General features: G+C 28.6%; 1 protein-coding gene across 1 annotated transcript in view; it reads right to left on the minus strand.

Moving 5' to 3' along the window:
- The window catches only part of LOC113368005 (protein windpipe-like), a 110,785-nt gene extending 100,777 nt beyond the window's left edge, over positions 1–10,008 (minus strand). Inside the window, exon 1 of the mRNA XM_026609565.1 lies at positions 9,711–10,008. The gene's annotated coding sequence lies outside the window, so the exon portion shown is untranslated. The remainder of the gene's footprint in view (positions 1–9,710) is intronic.
- Between the last annotated feature and the right edge of the window lie 3,131 nt (positions 10,009–13,139).

Consider the following 13,139-nt stretch of genomic DNA (forward strand, 5'->3'; position numbering starts at 1 on the left):
ATTAAAAGCTATAGAATTAAATAATACACGTTTTTTAATTTTAATTTAAATAAATTTACTCCCTGATCAATAAATATTCCATAACTCGATTATCATGTCAGTAGCACAAGGCAAGAGGTAGAAATTCAACAAATAATAAGTTCCAATCATCTTCCTAGTTATTACAACATTTCCGTCCATCCCAAAGGTTAATTGCTGTTACAGTTTTTTTTGACATTTTCATTTTTTATGACGACTTGGTTATTTTCTTAACCACACGTTGTTAACTCTAACAATTCAAGTCTCTCGTGTCACGAAATGTGGGTCATACACGTCGTAAAGGAAAAGCTTCCTTGGAAATGGAAAAAAATAAGACTAGTGTTATCATAAAAAGATTTCATGAGCTTATACAAAATATTTGTTGTCAATTATCTCACAAGGAAACTCAGGTTTAGTCTCCTGGGATTGCTTCAATTAATTTTTATAAATAAATCACTTATCCTAGACCAATTAAATTTTAAGGGGTTTATGTTGACCATCAACCTTATGTTCAAATGAAGTTTTATCAAAACCCCAGAAGAATGAACGTGAGGTTCCCCTTGTCAGCAAAATATTTTAATACCACCATGTCCAAGTTTATTGCTATTTTGTATGTTAAAATATTAATAAAATAATTTCCCATCACTTAAGTTTCCTGTTGAGTAATCGACCATACAAAAAACTTCCAGTAAATGGAATAAAAACTATGTTACCAAAGTACTTTTCCTTGAACACGTATCCTCAACATATTTATTATGTCCTTTACATCAAGCTGCTAATGAGTCAGGATGATTATTAATTAAGTATTAATGATTCTGTAGATTATACATTGTCAGTTAATATAGAGTTATAAAAATTGTAGAAAATAATGCAGGAACTGGTACTCGTAAAATTGTGGTATAATAATTATTATATAATCATAACTTTTAGTAGGCTCCTAAATGGTAGTAAACCAATATGGATCTTACTCTAGTAATTGATCTTCAATGATTTAAATTAAATTTCGATTAGTAAAATATGTGAAGAGCTTCAATATGCGTTCAAGTATTTTTCTTATCCAATTAAAGAGATTAGATACTAGTGTCGATATCTGTTGAATTATTTGTTTGTACAGATATAAGTATGTTGTTTCTCGGTTTCGTCTCTCGTCTGGTTAGTGGTTATGTCAACATTTCAATCAGTGCTTTAGCACGCCATAACGATCCTAAACTCTATTTATAAGACTAATATTTCATAGGCCATTATTCCATTTCCCAGTTGTCAGCAGCTTAACTGAAAACACTGAGCGTTGTAATGCTGCAGCTCTAAATTCGTACTTAATCTACTTGACATTGTGCAAAGCCACCAGGAATCACCAGGCCTTGGCATTAAGATAACTGACCAACTGGTAGTAAAATAATAAAATTAATCATATGAAATTAGAACTTAATTAAACTTTTTATAATAGTGCTATTTTAATCTATGTTGTCTTCTAAATTTTAATTTAAGAACTACGCCGACCAAGGGGGCGTCCATTAATCACGTGAAGCTTTTAGGCAGAGGGAGGTTTGACCAAAAATCCTAAAAATCACGTGGGGGAGAGTAAGGTTTTGTGAGATATTACGTGTGTTTATTTTATATCTAAATTTTAAAAAAATCGCATATTTTCCTCGGGAAAAGGGGGAGGAGGTTCAAAAACCAATAAAAAATCGATCACGTGATCAATGGACGCCCCCCAAGTAGTTTGACTCCTTGATTTCTTGTGCAACTAAATTTTAAATAATACATTTTATTTTTATTTTTATTTTTTTTATAATTTTGTAGTACTTCTTCAGACATATTAATTACCTCTATTTTTTGCTATGACTTTTTACTATCAATCGGATAATACTTAATTCTTTTCCCAATCGTTATTATATCATAACTCACTTTTTCAGGTCGTCAAAAATATTCCAAAGAAATTTTATATGGCGTGAGCGAAACAAATCGGTTGGTTTTGCACGTACAAATATTTTTTATGAATGAATGCATATATTTGCATACAAGTAGAATGCACAGATATAAATATAGAAATGCTTATATTGGATTTAGCTAATGCAAAATGCTGTTTAAATGCATATTCATTCTTATGAGTAATTGATTTGAAAAACCGTTAGTAGTTATATACATTTAATTGTTCACCTCACTTGGTATGAATTTGATTCAGAAAATTTGAATTTAATTACTATTTAATTTCAGACTCGGGCGTACAGTCACTGGGTCGGCATTCGATTTAGGCATTCTAAGTACTACCAAAAATTTTTAAAATATTAAAATATATACTATGTAACCATATGCAATTACTCCTTCATTTTATACGTTGCTGCTAAATTATTCAAATTATTTATTATCCATCTGCAGATATTAATCATCTCAAATCTCCAATTTCGTCAGTAGTCTTTTACCTCGGAATGCGATTGGCAATCGGAAGAATTTGTACATGAATCGCTAATTCTGTGATAAATCTGTCATGATAGTGTATCAATTTCATAATAAGTAAGTCCACAGTATAATAATTTTATATGAACAGCGCATTTTCTTGCCTAATAAAATTGTCGCATTCCTGAGGCATTATCGCACTCGATCGGAGAGCGGTAAAAGGCGGTTTTATTTACTGGTGCGTACAATGTATGGTCTGTTGGACTCTTGATATAAACTATGTTGCTCATTTGACACATATATATGCCTAAATAGATGTAGATAGATTCTAAGTTTTATTTTTAATTGGATTATAGAAGTTCTATGCGTCTCGTCGGTGACTAATCTACAGAATTCTCGAGAGTGCTTTTAGTCCATTTGCATCAGCTTAAAATTTCTATCGTGATTGAAATAGTTGATTTCAACCACTTTTTAGTGAACGATATCTTTAGTCTAGTGCTTTAGTAACAAATATGAGAATGGATTGATAATCCAAAAATTATACAGAATTTCCAAAGTGAATCGTTATAAATTCATAGAGATATTACTGCGTCATGGGTATTGTTCAACACGACTTAAACACAAAGTCAATAACAAAAAAATTAATATAATATAAAATACGTAATAAATGCTTCATATTATATTTTTGCATATAAAAACAATGAATCTGATAATCCAGGCCGAAGTGCAAGTGTACTACTGCAATTCTGCAAGTAATGTCCAATGTTGATGAGTCGACTGATACAGAGAATTATTATTAGCAAATCCACTCGTGTTCATGACACATTCTATAATATATAAACGTCACTGAAATGACAAGATTGTCATATGTGTTAATAATAATTCAAGTTCGATATCACGGTCTAAATCTGCTAATTCAGAACAGAGGAACAGACTTTGCACATTTGCACTCTTCTAGGTTTACTGACTCATCATTCTGGAAACATCGATGGAAAGTGAATAATATCTTTGATGTAATAGATAAATTTAATAACAAATAACGAATTTATTAACATTTTATTATATCTCACTTAATAATAAATATATAAATTTTGCGGCAAATCATATTTACACTAAAAATTCCAGACATCAGGCCACTTTTGTAGTTACTGCAATTGATAGGAAGAACTTTACTTATTGTACTTATAATACTTATTTATGATTTACTGTGTTTCAGTTATTTTAGCTGTAATTCCCAGTTGCAGAATTAAATAATCAGTCATTAATTATAATTTCAAGTTAAAGTTTTCTATTAATGGTTTTTCCAAAAGGTAGAGTTTTTCCAAGTTCACATTAATAATTCAGGAAAATCTACTTGTTGGCAGTTAATAAATTAATATAAATGAAGAATGATATTTTATCCATGTGCATCTGGTCGTTGCATTCGTGGAATAAATACTTCTTTTTTACGGATCAATTAATATGAAAAACCTGATTCCGATGTTGACAACAAACGAATTAAGGTCAATATGAACGCATGAAATGGCGCGGGGAACTCCTGTACACTTTGTTTGGCTTATTAACAGAACCGCCAAAGTATCATCTGATGACATCATTTAATCATTTTTAGCAGACCAACAGTCTATGAAAATTAGTAGCCAAAATAGTAATTTATTCATTGGGATAAAACGTGTTTTTGGAGAAAAAAATGTTACATCGAATAGTCGATTAGGATTTCAAGTTGTGCAAGTCTGTTTACTAGAATGTTAAACATTTCTTCAGAGGGTAAACTTTGCAATTAGGGATTATATTTAGTTTATTTGGACAAAATTAAACATATAATAGTATTTTCTGTATTTTAAATAAATGGTAAATAATTTTGTTGTTGTCAATAGATTTCTTGAAAATTGTGGAAAAACTTCAGATTTTAAAATATTTAGAAATTGATTTATTTGGGATCAAAATGGTTTCATTGACAATATGTATAAATACATGCTTGTCAATAAAAAGTTTTAATTGATATAGAGAAACCGTAGTTAAAATTCACACTAAAATAAAAAATGATTTACTAACAATTTGTTGTAAATATATAGTTAAAACTAAAAATTAATAAAATATTGAAAATTGAAAGTACTAAACAAAAACAATAAATTTGCAATAAAAATATAAATAAAATAATAAATAAATCAATTAATTGAAAGTGATTATTTAATTTCGCAATTGATTGATTGATCGAGATTGATTATATTTTCCAGTGCAATACAAGTCCAATTATTCTTCAGAATATCCATATTATATTCTAAAAACCACATTGAATAATTAAAAAAATAATCACGTACATAATATAATTAACAAGCACAAGATTCCATCTGATTACAAAAGTATATATAGATTAGCATAATATGTTTATTTCTCTTATTAGTTTTATACACAACAGATCTAAAAAAAACACATTTTCCCGTGGTTTCATTTTATTAAATCTAATATTTAATTATTCAAGAAATAGTTCGATCTTGAATAAACACAGTTCGAGTGGTGAATTTTTTGTTTGCTAAATACATGTTTTGGAAGTGCTAATCATTTTTGGAAATAAAAGACGTAATCGTTGCCAATGAGAATTTTTATGCAATAATAATTTTTAAGACTTTGGAATTGAAAATGGTAATAAATGGAAATATATCATATATATTGAACTTATCAATTTATTTATTGATTAATTGGACACGTCATTAAATCTGCGATAATCATATCTAATATCTTGAAATTTTCCATTTTTAAAACACAAAAGTTTCAGAAAGCTACTTTAAGTTTAATTATTTTTTTCTCAAATTTTTTATATAGTTAGAAGAATTTTAAACAAATTGATATAAAATAAAATGCACTATCTTTGTTATGAAAATGTCTGGATTTATAAATTAACTGAATGAATTTTTATAATTAAGTTCCTTCTTGTATGAGTATAATATTTTTAAATATTAGTTTATAATGTGACAAAACGAAGTTTTTAAACAATTAATTACGAAGAGAAAACCCGACCGATCTTCACCAATAAATCAGCACGATCACCAACAAACTTGTGACTTTCGAATAGTTTTTTTAATTTTCAAAATTGGTTTATGGTTTCTGCAAATTTCTGCTAATTTTAAAGAAACGCCTGGACCAATTGTTGTTCAAAAATGATCAATGCGAGTCCTTATTGAGGACTACTCAAATGGCTTTTAAATTTTTGAAATCAGTGCAGCCTTTTTGAAGAAAATTTGGACTAAAATTTAAATTTTGGCCAACATGTAGGCGAATACACGTAGGTTTTCCAATGTTTGTGTCAAACAGTTCAGATTGACTAGAAACTTCAAGAAAACAAAACTATGAAAAAATTAGCAAATCTCGATTTTATGCCAAAAGCTTCTATATATTAATGACCTTCGGAAAGTTAAAAATCAAATAAAAACTATAAAGACCAAAATCAATAAAAACTATGAAGACCCATGTATTAATATTATTTTAAATCATGCCTTCTAAAATTTGTTTAGTATAAAAAAAATATTAATGTCAATTGTTTAAAAAAAATATCACAAGGGGGTAGAAAAATTTAGAAGATGACACTGTGTCATCACTGCAGTTCAAGTGGTGACACCTTTTATGGAGGTGATTTGATAATTTAAAATGCCCCCAAAAAAGATTTTTTCATAATTTTTCTATCAATTTACCTTTCGATGCCAATCAATCATTCGATCCCCAACTTTTCCTTTTCTCGGTTGACAACGTGTCATTTTCTCCGCAAGTGAAGTCGAAATTACGTGATCTTAAAATTTCTTCTCATTTTTCTCACTCGTCCATGCTTTGGCAGCCAAGCATCAAATTCTGAATCATTTCACGAATCGGAAACGCGTAAAATAATTATTACCGAATTACAGTTTCATAAAGTCGAAATGAAATTTGAAAATTAACCGGTTGGATGAAATTGTAGGTTTAGGTACGATTGTGTAATTGATTACGAGGTAGGAGGATAGAGGAAATTGTAGATTTAACGCATTAATCGACACGATAATACCACAAAAACCACATTGATCATGGTAACTTTATCAGATCAAAGAAATGATTTTTTTTTTGCCAAAATTCCTGGGAAAATACTATTTTTTATGTCACACATATATGACTGGCATGGTCCTATATTGAAATTTTTATCTCAATTAATTTTTAATAATTGCCAAATTGCTTACAATAAATAAATAATACAATATAATTACATATTATATAACCGAAATTTTAGATAAAATAATTTTAATAAAGATTCCATTAGAATTCTGTACTTCTTCAATTCAAACAATATAATCACATTGTAAAACTCTGTAATACAAAGAAATTTATACAACAAACTTGTTGAATTGTATTCACAATTCATCAAATCCATTTGTAATTAATAACAATCATTGTTCTCGAACTTTGTTGAAATTTCTACATCCTTACATGAAATTCTAAATATTAGAAACAAAGTTTCAAGTAAAACAAATCGATTCTTGCATTTGCAAAATAAATTCTTGCATTCCAAAAAAAATTTGAATTGCTTATTATGGGAATCAAAATTATAACCCAGCGGCTTATGGAATTTATGTGTTTTGATTGCTATTCAATATATATAGGTATTAAAAAAATCTTATTTTGCTTACATCTCTTATGAAACCAAAAAAAATGTAATTCAAAATACAGAAAATAATTTTGTATTTGATTTGATTAAATTTGTACTTGCTGTTGTGTATATTCTATCACATAAAAATAACATTTTATTATAGAATTTTGATTGGAAGTGATTGCATTCAATAATGAAGATTTATAGAATAAACTATATAATTATTAAATTCTGCTAAATTTTGTCTGGTAGAATATCTGTTCCAACCCAAGTTTTCACAATTCTATTCTCATACAACTAGTTTTACTATAACAGACAATTCCTACAACTGTTTCTTACTCATAAACACAACATTCGAACAAATAAATAACTTTTACACCCACAACAACAATTATAATAAAGTTTTCGCAGTCTGTTGCAAAATTTCATATTATATTTCTTGATTTGAAAGACATGACCGCTCTATATACAAACAACTTATCTTATTTGACCTCTTGATAAGAAATTATTTGAAATAGAGATATATAAATTTATTGTACATTTATGGATAAGTGAATGAACGAAATTTTATTGTTTCTTGCATATATAAAACCGAGATACAGCTATTTCATCAAAATGTTGATGTAGGTTTATATGGTAAATTCCGTTAACTTTTCAGCAAGTTATGATAAAAAAATTCAGATAGTGCTAAATTATTTAAGTTGGAATTAGTTTTAATTTATGAGAAAATATAATTATCCTTGCTATTATCATTTATTATTCCCGCCTATCAATTCAATTAAATTATTCTTTATTCTAAAAGCGATTAAACAGTTATTGACATTGACATAATAAAGTCAACTTCTGAATCAATTTAAATAACTTGATATTTATACAACATGAACTTGAAATCAGTTGAAATATATTATGGCCATTTAGACAGAGTTAAAATTGTACTGGAGAGAAGTGGAAAGGAAATTTGGATTTATAAAAGATATTGGCCAATAAAATATGGAGGAAAAATCTGATATGAATGGGTTCTATGTGGACCAAGAAAAGTCTAAACATTTGAAATACCACTAAGAAGTAGCTAATAACAATTTATTTGAAACGATCTGAAAAACTTCAATACTTGCTTGAAATTTATTGGATACAATTTTGAAACCAAATGGAAACAATTCTAAGTAATTTAATTGACTAAGCTTGATTAATTTATTAAATTAAAATGAGAAATTATGAATGATGTCGAAGGGTCAAACAAAAATGCTGGTGATTATTTGGAAAAGGCATGAGGACTAGGAATAAGGGACATGCACTAATAAATTTCATATTGATCATATTTATCCATGACATACATTTTTGATTACAATACATCATAAAATTTGCAACAAATGAAAGTGCAAGTTAAATATAATTCTTTGATTAGTCCATAATATTCTATGAAATCAACATGTTTTATAGTACAATCAGTCAGTCATTTATGAAAGATGATTACCTCTCAATGATGAAATTTATAAGCAAAAAAAATGATTTCTCGCGGTCGATTGGCTAAGAACTAGTATTTCATTGGTATCAGAAAGTGTTTGATTTGAACAACCGCAAAAAAATTATATAGCCTACAGAATAAACAGCAAAAGCCACAGAGATAAGAATGGTTAAATATAATAAAATAAATATTAAGTAAATGTAATAAACAATTTTGCAGGAAAAGGTCCTGCAGGAAATATCCTGAAATGAAATGGTTGAGCATCAGAGCAAATTTTTTAGTTATTTAAATTATTTTAAAGTTTTAGTGCATCCCAATGGGTTTTAAAGTTTCTTTTGAATCTGTGCTTATTTTTGCAGATTAAGAGAAATTTACTTTCACGAGCCGGAAACTTACAGGATTCCTCAGATCAATCATTTCAAGTCATTAATTTTAATCCAAAACCTTGTATCGAAAAACCTGCCATATTTCTGCATATAATTTCAATAAAATATGTATAGTTCAATCATGTAACGCATATTTAACACGTTAATCGCCATTAACAGAAGAAATTTCACATGGGCCATTGTAACTTTAGTAGATAATTTAGTTGAAAATGTATCAAGAAAACGATGTATCAAAGAAAAAAATTGTCATAACTTCATAAGAAAACTTGATGTATCAAAAAACCAAAAAAATGCCAAATTTTTGGAAAAACAGCAAAAAGAATTTCACATGGGCCATGTTAACTTTATTGCATAATTTAGTTAAAAATGTATCAAAGAAAAATTTGCTAAAATTTCGGGAAAAACACTATTTTTATGTAACACATATCAGGAAATTTGATGTATCAAAAAAACCAAAAAAAGGCAAATTTTTGGAAAAACAGCAGAAAGAATATCACATGGGTCATGGTAACTTTATTAAATAATTTAGTTAAAAATGTATTTATCGAGAAAACTTGATGTATTGAAGAAAACAAATTGCCAAAATTTCTGGAAAAGCACTATTTTTTATATGATTGACATATTAAAACATTTTTTCTCGATATATTTTCTCGATTTTCTTCGGTTGTTCTTGCCTATGTCAGACATAAATGTTTGTCATGGCCCATGTGGGACTTCCTACCGTCAGACACATATGACTGACATGGTTAAAATTATCCTTAAGGATATTTTCAAAAATAGAGATGAATATAAAGAATAGACATGGATATATTTTTTTATAATTTATAATTGTGTCTACCTGTCTGTTTCAAACAGTATGATATAATCCAGCCGGCGTGCGGTAATTGTAAATTTTCTCGAGGAACAATATAATGTAATAATCACGTTAACAGAAGGTTCAAAGGTGCTTTTATCGCAAACACTATAGTAACCAAAACACCATGTATTATATCAGTTGTTACTTTCCTCAATTACACGAAAGAGTCGAATTGTCTTACGAACACACACGTGAATGCATGACGAGTTTCGCCTGTCTTGCGATCACGCCACTTTTGAAACCGAAGTACCGTACGGTGCGACGGCGGCCTTCTCGAGTCGCGGCGATTTCAATACTGAACCTGGGTCGCCGAGTCGCCGTGCGCCTCGCAGTCAGACGGGGTCCCTCCGTCCGCCGTCCGTCTGTCAAACGACGGACTCGGCCTGCGGTTCTACTCGAATGTTGTGTACTCAACCTGTTCGGTTGCGAATTTGCGCGGTTTTAATTTTCATTGATATGTAAATAATATAAAGCAACATCCGATTGTCGTCAAACACAATGATTGGACAAGGGAAGCGACCGGGCAGATGGATCGAATTAATGACATTTTTGTGAGGACTGCATAATTATTTGGCCAACTTTCAATACAAATGTATAATTCATGCACACACATTACATTTTGGTATATGCATAATGCATATTCTCCTGAAATCTGCTTCTATTTTGTCTTGATATTTCAGATAGATATTTGTGAAAAATTTACCATCCATGCCTCCCGGATATTTTATTATTAAATTTAGATTTAGATAGGTAGTATTATTAACTTCCCATAGGGTAAGTTATAGTAATCGTCTAAAAATCAAAATTTTTTGCTCATCTTTACGTTTCAGGGGTTTACGATCAGTGGCGTAACTAGACCCTCCGAGGCCCGTGGCAAATTCTTTAGGGGCCCTATCGTGATATTCAATGTTTATTTTATTTAGTTTTTTTTAATGAACTCGATATTTTCAACGTACTCAATAGCATCACTCCAACCAAAACACTTTTTAATGAATTATATTGCAAATGAGTAAACCAACTTCGACTAATTCAAATTTTATGGCTTTAAATTATGAAATTATAAAGACAAAAAGAAAGTACAATATTAATTCAAAATTGACAGATCACTTTTCTCTTATACTATTCACTTCTAATTTTAAATTTTCAAATTCATGCCGATACTTTTCATTTGTACTAAAAAATTTTTCAAATGTTTATGATGGCTTTAGATTATACGAGTGCTCTAGATGCTTCAAAGATAATTTGCATGTAAATCAAATAACATAATAAAATTGTATTTTTCAAACTTCTTTTTATGTAAAATAACTTAATTTTTTTCATCTGATTTGAATTGTTTTTGTTGTACTTATTGAACCTCAACAAAACGAACTTCTACAGCAAAAAGAGCATCATAATGTTCTGCCCATTATGATGCCATTTTTGCTTTAATAGTTAGTTCTGTTGAGTGCCTAAAAGCACAGAAATCTTTGTTCAAATATTTTATGATTAAATTGTAATTGTATTATTGTCTTTAGTAGTCTCACTTTGAACTTTAAGAAGAATTTAAACTATATATTAAAACATAAATTAAATTTTTCAAGTGTAATAAAATAATCAGGTACAATATAAAAAATATATTTTTGATACCGCGGTCACTTTGGCCAGGGGTCCCCTTAGGTCGGAGGCCCGTTGCATTTTGCCACCCATGCCACTAGTTACGCCACTGTTTACGATCATTTTGGCATACCTTATAGAAAAAATAGATGTATGTCTGTGCGTGTGTGTATGTGTGGATACAATTTTTCTTCAACGTTTTTGAGAACATGGATCAATCGTTTCGAGTGATTCAAAAAAACATTCGATTCCTATTGGTAGGAAGACATGCTGATTAGTTTTTGGCAAAGACAGGACTAGCTGATTTTTCATTAATAATTATTTCTACTTTTTGAAGATCTTTGCTCTTCTAGGAACAATTCTAGACTTATTTCTACTTCTGGGGGATTATATCTGAAATTGTTGCTGCCAGATAAATATTTGGGGAAAATTCAGCATTCTATTATTCCGGATATTTTATGATACCTCTTTGTGACCTTTTGTAAGACTCGCTCTGTAACTCATGTATTAAAATTAATATGAAATAATATTAATGGAATGTAGGGCATTTATGTTTCAATTTATCACAAATAGATAATTTTCAATTAAATTAAATTAAATGCGATAAACGTATTTCAGAACATTGATATAATTTTTGATAGCGATTTAAAATTAAATTGTAATATATATTTAATTGATATAACAAACATTTATTCCATATCAAAGCACAAAAAATCAGATAGATACTTGTATTATAAATTGAAAAAAATGTGCATTTCATAGCACAAACTGCATTGTTCTAGAATTTTGTATATCTATTAATATTTTGTTTTTTTTTTATTACTTTTGGTAATTTTTCACTAAAATATCAGTAATTTCAGAATGTCGAATCATATATTCATAACAAAACAATCCAGTTCTCATTTCAAGTTCGTTCTCATTCAAAAACCGCTACTTGAAAATCTGTTCCTCAAAGTTGAACGCATTCCGTTCTTTTGTTCTTCTTAATGTTTTTACTAAAAGACAAAATGCACGAACTGAAGAAAAAAATGTCTAAAAAAAAACATATTTTATAAAAGACAAATGCGTATTTTTTATGATATCTATATTACTCAAGTTGTTATCTGGTTTTATGTTATTTATTATCTACGAGCATTTGTAATAATGAACTTTTTATAGTTAACACGTAAGTTCTCCTTTATTTAGTTAACGTGACGCAATTATTGTTAAAATATTTTTCACAACGATTGCAAATACTTTACATAGATAATATACTTGTTCTTATCGTTATTTTTAGAAAATAATTTTTTAACAGAAATAAAATTCATACCCAGAAAACGCATCATTGATTTAATAATTAATAATTTGAAGACAAATACTTTTCTTATCAATATCAATGAACATTAATATTGAAGAATTTTTTTTCGGATTATAACAAGAATTTTGTCACTATGTAAAATCGATAAAAAATTACATATTAGTCGAGTCTATGATCTACAATTTTTATAAATTTTGGGTTATTCAAATATTGGCCCAACTTTTCTAATACTGATGATTCTTATAAAAATAAATTTTGCTAATCGGTTTATTTCGCACTTATTGTTGACGTAAATCTGGCAGTATATTTTCTACAAAATCTTTATTACAAGAGCCAGGACACTTCTTGTTGAAGATCACTTCCACATTGTCTATTTTTATTGAAATCTAAAAATAATATATACATTTGTCAAATGACACTTTTCTTGTATTTTCAACTGCAGAGATTAGACACATACACTATGGGAGAGGTACATTAATATAAACTAGAAATAGATAATTTATTATAGATTATTTATATAT

The sequence above is a fragment of the Ctenocephalides felis genome, unplaced genomic scaffold (genome assembly GCF_003426905.1).
Source record: "Ctenocephalides felis isolate EL2017-DRISC unplaced genomic scaffold, ASM342690v1 CF-g0.4_SCAFFOLD_01170, whole genome shotgun sequence".
NCBI lineage: Eukaryota > Metazoa > Arthropoda > Insecta > Siphonaptera > Pulicidae > Ctenocephalides > Ctenocephalides felis.